The sequence below is a fragment of the Macaca nemestrina genome, chromosome 5 (genome assembly GCF_043159975.1).
Source record: "Macaca nemestrina isolate mMacNem1 chromosome 5, mMacNem.hap1, whole genome shotgun sequence".
Taxonomy (NCBI): domain Eukaryota; kingdom Metazoa; phylum Chordata; class Mammalia; order Primates; family Cercopithecidae; genus Macaca; species Macaca nemestrina.
Window position 1 is genome coordinate 157111841 of NC_092129.1, and position 11015 is coordinate 157122855.

General features: G+C 42.3%; 1 non-coding gene across 1 annotated transcript; it reads left to right on the top strand.

Moving 5' to 3' along the window:
* Window positions 1–3854: 3854 nt before the first annotated feature.
* TRNAI-AAU (transfer RNA isoleucine (anticodon AAU)) lies at window positions 3855–3928 on the top strand. The gene has a single exon. It is a non-coding gene; the product is annotated as a tRNA-Ile (tRNA).
* The last annotated feature ends 7087 nt before the right edge of the window (window positions 3929–11015 follow it).

Below are 11015 nucleotides of genomic sequence, written 5' to 3' on the forward strand. Positions count from 1 at the left end.
AGTAGCAACCAACTTATTCTTATATTTGACTTTGGTTTCCTCTAGAATATTTGCTCTGAATCCTTCCCCTTTAACTCCTGAGACAGAAGGTATTCTGCTGAACAGGATAAACTTGATGGGAGAAAACATAGGCAGGAGCCAGCTGCTCCCTAATTGACTAGAATACTGACTATTTCCAATTTGGGTCCCACTGTTAAATTTATCAAGGGCTCTTGGTGGGACTCAAGATGGAAGATGTAGAGCCCCTGAGCCCACTGTTCTTCAAATGTCATGAGTGAAAGGACTTTCTTTTCCCTCTCCCATTCAGGACATTCCCTCTTAAAATGTCCTGGCTTTCCACACCTGAAACATCTGTTTTTCCTTCTCTCCCTCCTGGTTCCCTGATTCTTAAGTTTCATCCCTTTGCTTCCTTTATAGGGTCTGGCAGCCTAGTACTCAGAAGGTTTACAAGTTCTATTTTCCTGGGATGCCTGTTGAAAAGTTCCCTGTTGTAGGGTGGACAGTATAATTTTTGCCTTTTGCTTCTGCCTTTCCTCATCCCTCTGTACATATACCTTTTGGACCTCTCTTAAAAGTTGCTCTATGGGACGGTCTTTCCAATTTTCTGTCTTTTGTAATTTCTTTATAGTGTCTGGCCAACTATTGGTGACAAAGTGGAGCTTTAACATCCTTTGTCCTAGTGGGTCCTCTATGTCCAAACCTGCATATTTTCTTATCTGTTCCTTAAGTCTGTTTAAGAATCCCATGGGCCCTTTATCTTTCTCTTGCTGTACATTAAATGGTCAGGAAATATTTTGGGTTCGAAGAACTGATTCCTGAATCCCCTTAATTATCATATCCCTGAGATCTCTCATGTTTACCCTGTGAGCTGAACTGTTGTTATCCCATTGAGGGTTCTGGGCCAGGAATTTATGCTCTGCTGCAAGGACATTCTGACCAGGGGGGTGCTTGCACTCCCAGACTATCATAGCGGCCTTGCGGATCATGGTTCTTTCCTCTCCTGAGATGAGAATACCTAGAATAGACATTAAATTCAGCCCAGGTATACAGTTGTGGCCCCAGAAATTGGTCAATTTGATCGGAGACTCCAAAAGGGTCATCTAACAGTGGTTTGAATTCCCTTTTTAGATTTTTAACCTCTGAACCAGATAAGGGGGCATTTACGAAGCCAATATTCACTCCTCCTAGTGGTACTTCCCTTAAGGGAAAAAAGGTTGGAGCAGACTTCTTTGAAGAAGAGAGAAAAGGAAAGTTTTGAATATCCCTTTGGCATTGTTTTATTTCCCCTTGGAGCTTTCCTAAGGGAGGGGCATGTTCAAGTGGCTGTCCAGCCAGGGTGTAGGGTGTCAAGGCCCATGGGGAAGGGTTATATGGGGGAGGGACCGAGTTTTCAGCTTGGGGCAGAGGGGTAGCTGGAGAAAGGGCTGATGTTGAGTTTTGGGGGGAGGGGTAGGTGGGGCAAGGTGGCCTAGAGGATCCCATGTATCTTTGGATATAGAATATGACTTAGCTAGGTCGTCTTTGGAGGGTTTTGAGTTTGGCTTTGCTTTTTGATCCTTTAGAGGGTAGAGAAGGACAGGTCCTGTCTCCAACATAGAGCATAATCTATCTCCTCTTGAGAAACTGGGCTTTTATCATTGACATACTGGCTCAGGAGTTGGCATGTCCAGTCCTCGCCCGACCCAAACTTTGGCCAAAAGACTGAAGGTCTGAGGATGGGTTCCTTAGTCCAAATAAAACAGCAGTACTTTATCATTTTCTGTCTTTTCTCGTGTTTGGTCCTTTCATTATCCTTCCAGTATTTTAACATAATGCCTAGGGGACTGTCAGGGGAATTTTATTGTCTGCTTGGCCTTTTAGAGTCTCTGTCTTACTTGGGGTATTTCCCATCCTGGAGGTTGGTGAGGCTTAATCTATAATATTAGGGTAGAGATCTCTTGCACTCCAGTGTCTTAGAGGCTCAACCTCCCCGTTTCCCACTGGGGGTTTCTTGCACTCACCTGAGCACTCACTTCGTCCTTATTGGCTGCTTCCCTTGTGGGAATTTTAGGTCCTCTTGGCAGGTAGGTAGAATCCCCTGATTGGAAAACCGCTCTAAGCCCTATGAGGTGACCACAGAACCAAGTCTGGACTCCGCACTCGCCCAGTGGTGCGTCTCACTCACACACTTTCAACCTCCAGAGACCCCGACCACCAAGGAATACTTTGCCGCCCCAATAGTGACTTTTCTTACCTTGGTCTGTGCACAGTGTTACCTGTGGTTGCCATGGAATCCTTTTGATTTTATTTTATTTATTTATTTATTTATTTATTTTGAGACGGAGTCTCGCTCTGTCGCCTAGATTGGAGTGCAGTGGCATGATCTCGGCTCACTGCAACCTCTGCCTCCCGGGTTCAAGTGATTTTCCTGCCTCAGCCTCTCAAGTAGCTGGGACTACGGGCGCGTACCACCACGCCCGGCTAATTTTTGTATTTTCAGTAAAGATGGGGTTTCACCATATTGGCCAGACTGGTCTCACAGAATTCTTAAGGATCCTCCCTACTGCCCGCGTTGCTAAGAGTCTGGATTTATTCGTCACTTCGGGTGGGACTCGATCCTCCGCTCCCGGGGCCACCACAACGAGGCAGTGGGACAGTCTTCCCATGAAAGATATTCGCTAGCCCCTCTTGAAGGAGAATGGGATCCCGGACGAGTCCCTAAGATCTGCTGGAAACAGGTGCTCGGTGTAGCCATAAGAAACTCGCACTTAGAAGGAAGATTCCTCAGCAAGGCACCTTTACTTCTGTGGAAGGGTGCTCCTTGCCTGTTACAATTGCAAGAGAACACCAAACAAAGGAGGGAAGGAGTTTTTAATCCTAACGCAGTTCCCGTTTCTGTGTCCTTCCCCTATTGGCTGGGGTTGGACCACACAATCTAAGCTGATCTCGACTGGCTAAGACTTAAACTTTTGCAAATACGGTAAAAACTGGAATTGCCAAAAAAAAAAAGAAGAAGGTGTGGGGGGGAGGGGGTAGGATTGATGTACAACTTTTACAGTTTATGACCAGAAAGTTGAGTCATTGAAAAGGAACTTAGTTGTGAAAACACGCTGAGTTGCCTGACCCAGCCCTGGGCTCAGTTCCTCCCAGATACCGGCGTTTATCATGGGTGTAGATAATGGTTACTTCCCTTGTCTTAGATTTGGGGTCCTTGATCTTCCCGGGACGTAAGGAGTCAGAGACTCTTGAATAAAAGAGCCGTCCCGCTGGTCCTTTCATTTACGCCGATCCCAGCCCGCCACTCACCAAGTGCCCGGCGCCCGGGACTGCAGGGCCAAGTCTGATTTTATCGTTTGTGGAGCTTCAAGCTTAGGAAGCACAGCTGTGAATTTCGGGTCCTGGTGACTGCGGAACCACAGCGAGGCCAGGAGGCGAGAGTGCACTTTCCTAGGTTCCGAGGCCGAGGAGCCCAACTGGCTGGAACGGTCTCAAAGAGCAGAGAGGAATCAGCACCCTCCAAGTCCTCCGAACCTGCGGCGGCTCTGCAGTCGGTTCCGTGAGGAACTGGCAGCGATCGCAAGCTTGGAGTTGCTTTTTGGTTTGTTCTGAGTCCTTCACCTGGTGAGGGGAAGGAAGCCCTGCTTGGGGTCGTTGAATCTGAGTTTTCTCCAGTCAGAATCAGTGGTTTGAGATTGTTTTCCCTGAAAAAGAATGGTTTACCTGTGCCTACAGGGGGGAGTTCTCCTTTTCTTAAAAAAATATATTTTATTAATAAAAGGGAAAGTAACATTTCTGTTACAAAGAAAAAAGAAAATCAGAGGACATGGATCGGATATGATTTAAGTAAACATAAGAAGAAATCATCACATCAAGGCGGCCGGTTAGCTCAGCTGGTTAGAGCGTGGTGCTAATAACGCCAAGGTCGCGGGTTCGATCCCCGTACGGGCCACTTAGTTGTTTTTTCTTTTCTTCCCCTCCCTTCCTTTTTCGTTTTTACTTTAAACCGACCACATGTCCCTTGTAAAGTTCGGTTTTACATCAAACTCCAGAGCCTCGCCTATCCATTTATAAATGTAGTTGCACTAACTAGACAGGAATTTTTTTCTTTACTTCACTTTTTTTTTTTTTTTTTTTTTTAAATCGACCCCACCTAGCTTGTATACTATGGTCTTACATCCAACTCCGGAGTTCTGCCTATACATTTGTAAATGTGGTTGCAATAGCTAGATAAGCATTAGATTTGTACGTTTTCTGTTCTTTTGAAGAAATAAGATACCAGTTAGGATGAAGAGGGTTTTTTTTGTTTGTTTGTTTTGTTTGTTTTTGAGACAGATTCTTGCTCTGATGCCCAGACTGGAGTGCAGTGGCACAATCTTGGCTCACTGCAACCTCCACCTCCCAGGTTCAAGCAATTCTCCTGCCTCAGCCTCCCAAGTAGCTGGGATTACAGGAGTGTGCCACCATGCCCGGTTAATTTTTGTATTTTAGTAGAGACGGGGTTTCGCCATGTTGACCAGGCTGGTCTTGAACTCCTGACCTCAGGTCATCCTCCTGCCTTGGCCTCCCAAAGTACTGAGATTACAGGCATGAGCCACCGTGCCAGGCCAGGATGGAGAGTTTTTAAAGGAAATTCAGTGAGGTGCGTGGGTGATTTTAGGAATGGGGAAAATAAGAATTCGATAATATCTTGTATTATTTTGCAAAAAAGACTTTCTGAGATGATACTATTTTGACATATTTTAAGCTTTTGAAAGAGATCATATTGATTCTTCCCCTAGTTGATCGCTTAGTTGGTTAAATTGTTGTGTTTGTAGCTTTGAGGATGAGGGTTCAGTCTATGCGGGAAAAAGCCAGACTTGTGACATTGCTTTCTGCCAAGCTCCAGGCTTGCAACCACAACTGCTCAGCATTAAAATGGATCTGTGGTTAGCCTTTGGCTTATATTTGACAGCCGTTCTCGATGTGGACCATACCAAGCCATTTATGATGTGGCCCTTACCAAGTCATTTACAATTCATTAAACAATTTTTGAACATATATCATAAAAGCGATAGGTTTGAAATTTGACGAAAATGGAGTACATGGTGGGAGATAGGAAGGCCAGAGCCTCTGGGGCCACTCTAAGGCTTAGCATCTCGCTCTTCCTCTCCTGTGCTTTTCTTGGAGTCTGGTCACTGGGTCCCCATGTGTCTGGCACGTGTCTCATTTACATTTCTTCCTTCACTCCTCATCCTCCCAACATATTTTTACCCTTCTCTTATTTTAAAACATGGGTTGCTATGAAAATGACATTAACAATATTGATAAATAATGAGGTAAATAATGGCTCAAAAACAGCGCCAAGGACGTAGTGGGTGAACCACAAAGAGAAGGGGCTCCCTCTGTTTTGCTCAGTGCTGCATTTTTCACGTCAAGAACAGTAAGTAGCTCAAAGTCAGCGACTGAAAAAGGTTAATTTAGAATGAATTAATAAACAGTACCTACTACTTAGTCCATTGTATATTAGATGATATATACAGATTTAAGTATAAGAAGGATTCCACAGGCAGTTGCTGACTTTGAAAACGAAGGGAGCCACCAGCCAGAGAACTCAGGCATCTGCTAGAAACTGCGAACAACCTGTAAACCGATATCTCAGTCCTACAGCTGCAGGGAACTGAATGCTGCTGACGACCTGAGTGAGTTTGAAAATGAATTCTCCCCTAGAGCCTCCATAAGGGACATGGCAGGGCCTGCTGACATTTTGGTATTAGTTTGATGACACCCTGCCAGACTTATAATGCACAGAACTGTGTGATAATAAATGGATGTTGTTTTAAGCTATTGAATTTGTGGTAGTTCGTTAAAGAAGTAATAGAAAAACTAACAAAACAAGAAATTGTTAACCCACCCACACTTCCTACTGTCTATCCTGGGTTATCTTCCTCTCTTCAGTGCAATGTAAGATGAAATATGGTTTTAAAATGAGAGACAATAATTTTCAACATCAACACAGTAAGAATGAAAAGAAAAATAAAGCTTCTTTTGATCTTAAAAATTAAGGATATATATACATATATATGATAAGTTAATACATTCACATAAACAGTAACTAAAAGTGAAAAATTTCTTCTTCCTCATAGCCCACATCTGCCCAGTTCTTGGCATTCTCAGAACTACCTCCCATATATGATGACAATTCTTCTTAGTTTCCTATGTATTCTCCTCAGTGTTCTTTGTGCAATAGGTGCAGATATACATAATACATTTTACTTTTCCTTTCTAGTTATGGAAAATGTAACATTATACATACTATTTTACATTGTGCTTTTTTCACTTGATATGTCTTGGAGGTGTCTAATTTAGCAACACTTGTAATGCTTTCAAACAGCATTATATACTGTACAGAAATAAAACTTCTTTCTTTCTTTCTTTTTTTTTTTATATGGAGTTTCCATCTTGTCGCCCAGTCTGGAGTACAGTGGTGTGATCTCGGCTCACTGCATCTTCCACCTCCTGGGCTCAAGTGATTCTCCTGCCTCAGCCTCCCGAACAGCTGGAATTACAGGCGTCCGCCACCATGCCCTACTAATTTTTGTATTTTTAGTAGACACGGGGTTTTGCCATGTTGGCCAGGCTGGTGTCGAGCTCCTGACTTCGGGTGATACCTGTTGTGGGAAGTCAGGAACCCCGAACGGAGGGACCGGCTGAAGTCATGGCAGAAGAACATAAATTGTGAAGATTTCATGGACATTTATTAGTTCCTTAAATTAATACTTTTATAATTTCTTACACCTGTCTTTACTGCAATCTCTGAACATAAATTGTGAAGATTTCATGGACATTTATCACTTCCCCAATCAATACTCTTGTGATTTCCTATGCCTGTCTTTAATCTCTTAATCCTGTCATCTTTGTAAGTTGAAGATGAATGTCACCTCAGGACCCTGTGAATTGCGTTAACTGCACAAATTGTTCATAGAGCATGTGTGTTTGAACAAAATGAAATCTGGGCACCTTAAGAACAGGATAACAGCGATTTGCAGGGAACAAGGGAGATAACCTTAAAGTCTGGCTGCCTGTGGGCCGGGCAGGACAGAGCCATATTTCTCTTATTACCAAAAATGGGTAAGAGAAATATCGTTGCATTCTTTCCCCAGTAAGGAATATTAACAATTAACAGCTCTGGGAAAAGAATGCATTCCCAGGGGAGGCCTCTGAAATGGCCGCCCTGGGAGTGTCTGCCTTTATGCAGATGTAGATAGGGATGAAACACACCTAGTCTCCTGCAGTGCCCCCAGGCTTGCTAGGATTATGAAATTCCAGCCTGGCAAATTCTAGTCAGACCAGTTCTCTGCTCTTGAACCCTGTTAAAATGTTTATTAATGACAATGTGTACACAGCGGGAAATGGAAGTTCATTACTGATTCTAGTTTCACCCTGTCCTTGTGATCTCGCCCTGACCTCCTGCCTTGTGATCTTTTGTTGCCCTTGAAGCATGTGATCTCTGTGACCCACACTTTATTCGTACACTCCTCCCCTTTTGAAAATTGCTAATAAAAACTTGCTAGTTTTGTGGCTTGCGGGGCATCATGAAACCTGCTGACATGTGATGCCTTCCCCGGACACCCAGCTTTAAAATTTCTCTCTTTTGTACTTTTTCCCTTTATTTCTCAGATAGGCCGACACTTAGGGAAAATAGAAAATGACTCACATAGAATTATTGGGGGCAGGTTCCCCCGATAAATACCCCCCAACCTCGGCCTCCCAAAGTGCTGGGATTACAGGTGTGAGCCACTGAGCTTGGCCGAATCTAGACCCTTTAAGTGCATCCCACCACTGAGGATAGGAAGTATACAAGCAGTATTGGAGAGAGAGAGAAGATTACACCTTTACTTTAATAATATGAATAAAACTCTGTATGAAGTCATGTGATATTCCAAAGAGTCTTCAAGTAGGGGATCCATAACACTCTGTTGATCAAAGGAAATTACATATTAATTTGTTAAAAGATGGCTTTCAGAAAAAGCTAAATCTGTGGCTCTCATACAGATATAAAAATAAGCATATGATCAAAAAGAATAAAATGCTTCAGAATAAATTTAACCAAGGAGATGCAAGAATTGTACTCTAGAAAATACAAAACATTGCTGAAAGAAATTAAAGAAGATGTTAGAGTGCTCGTGCAATTAAAACAAACACCAACAAGGAGGCACTAAGGCTACTCTGACACTGCTGGTCTGTAGTGCCAGAAGTCTTATTGATGCAAAGTGTAAGTAAATTATATTTTAATGAAAAGGTAGATAAAACATTGTACAACAGTATTCTAGGCCACCAACAAAACTATGACAGAAATCTGGGCATGGTGGCTCAGGTCTGTATTCCCAGCACTTTGGGAGGCTGAGGTGGGTGGATCACTTGAGGTCAGGAGTTTGAGACCAGCCATGGACAACATGGCCAAAACCCATCTCTACTAAAAACACAAACAAACAAACAAACAAAAGCCAAGCATATTGGTGTGTGCCCGTATAGCTACTCAGGAGGCTGAGGCATGAGAATCTCTTGAACCCAGGAGGCAGAAGCTGCAGTGAGCCGAGATCACGCCACTACACTCCAGCCTGTGTGACAGATATGAGACCCTGCCTTTAAAAAAAAGAAAAAGAAAAGAAAAAGAAAAAGAAAAGGAAGCTGTAACAGACACACTAAAAGCCCTCCAACTTTAACTTGTAACATAGCTTCATTCTCAAAGCTGACTCCTTTTTTCTTTTTCCTGAGTGTAGAACAGTTTAGATTTCAAACAGCTCCTTGACACTGCTTTTCATGTCCAAACCAGACATTTTATTGTAATTTGATAAAAGGCCTCTTCCCCTCCTCCCCTACACAAACAAATACACCCCCACCACACAGACTGAATCTTGCCCTCATACCCCAAGGTAATGAGTGAATTATGCTTAGGTCCTCGTAAAGAAAATCTTGGGATGGCGAAGGGGCTTGGCAACAAGAAACAAAACAAAACAAAACAAAACAAAATTTTGTATATGACTTTTTTTTTTTTTTAGATGGAGTCTCACTCTGTTGCCCAGGATGGAATGCAGTGATGTGATCTCGACTCACTGCAACCTCCGCCTCCCACGTTCAAGTGATTCTCCTGCCTCAGCCTCCTGAGTAGCTGGAATTACACGTATGTGCCACCACGCCCTGCTTATTTTTGTATTTTTAGTAGAGACAAGGTTTCACCATGTTGGTCAGGCTGGTCTCAATCTCCTGACCTCAGATGATCCGCCGCCTCGGCCTCCCAAAGTGCTGGGATTTACAGGCGTGAGTCATCATGCCCCGCCTGTATATGACTTTTAAAACAAGAGGACAACACAGTATTTTTCAAAATTGTGTATAGCGCCTATGCATGGACAAAGCAAGTGTGGCACATATTTGCATAATGTTTAATTTAAAAAATTTATTCTTTAAAAATCTTCAGGATTATGTCTATTTTGCTGTGCATTTTCTTTCACTTTGCTTTATCTTTCCAGGGTTGAGGTTGGGTTAAAAGGTGTGTTGGTTTAGTACCTCTGTAAGACCTAACTAGAGTTCTTTCACTTTTCCAAGGTAAGAACATTCCTAATTAGAATTAGGAAGAAACTTTTATTTTTTTTTAAATAGGAAATTAAAGAAGATGTAAATAAAAGAAAAGGCATGTGTATTAGTGAAGGTTCTCCCCAAGAACAGAGCCAATAGGATGTGTGTGTGTGTGTGTGTGTGTGTGTGCATGTGTGAGTGTGTGTGTATATATGTATGTATACAGGAGGGGGGATTTATTTTCAGGAACTGATTTCTGCAACTGTGGAAACAAGTTTAAAATCTTCTTGGTAGGGCAGCAGGCTGGGGACCCAGGGAAGAATTGATGATACAGCTGGAGTCTGAAGGCATTCTGCTGACAGAATTCTTTTTTCCTTAGGAAACATCAGTTTTTTTCCTCTTCAGCTGATTGAATGAGGCCCATTCACATTATGGAGAGCAATCTGTTTGACTCAAAGTCTACAGATATAAGTGCTTATCCCACCCAAAAAATACCTCTACAGGAATATCTAGAATAGTATTTAACTAAATATTTGGGTACTGTGGTCTAGCCAAGTTGACACATAAAATTAACCATTACAATATCCCATGTTCAAAGATTGGAAGACTTAGTATTATTAAAATGGCAATTCTGCCCCAAAGCTATCTAAAGGTTTAATGCAATCCCTATTAATATCCTAATAACTTTTTTTTTTTTCAGAAATGGAAAGGCTGATTCTAAAATTCATATGTTTTTGCTATCAAAAGAAAAACAGGCTGGGCTTGGTGGCTCACGTCTGTAATCCTAGCATTTTGGGAGGCAGAGATGGGCAGATCACTTGAGGTCAGGAGTTCAAGACCAACCTGGCCAACATGGTGAAACCCTGTCTTTACTAAAAATACAAAAATTAGCCAGGCATGGTGGTGTGTACCTGTAGTCCCAGCTACTTGGGAGGTTGAGGCAGGAGAATCACTTGAACCCGGGAGGTGGAGGTTGCAATGAGCCAAGACCATGCTGCTGTACTCCAGCTTGGGCGACCGAGTGAGACTCCATCTCAAAAAAAAAAAAAAAAAAAAGAAAAACAAAGTTGGAGAACTTGTACTTTCTGATTTCTAAAGATACCACGAAACTACAATAATAAAAATAGTGCAGTGCTAGCATAAAGATAGACATATAGATCAATGAGAGTTCAGGAATAAAGTCATATACTTATGACCAATTAATTTTTGACAAGGGCCAGCAAGACAGTTCAATGAGAGAAAGAATAATCTCTTCAACAAATGGGGTTGGGATAACTGAAAATTCACATGCAAAACTTTGAAAGTGGATCCCTACCTTATACCATACAGAAAATCTAAATCAAAATGGATCAAAGACTTAAATGAAAGAGCTAGAACTACAAAATTCCTAGAAGAAAAAATAGGAATAAATCTTCATGACCTTCAATGTGACAATGGCTTCATAGATATGACACTAAAAGTGCCTGCAACAAAAAGAAAAATAG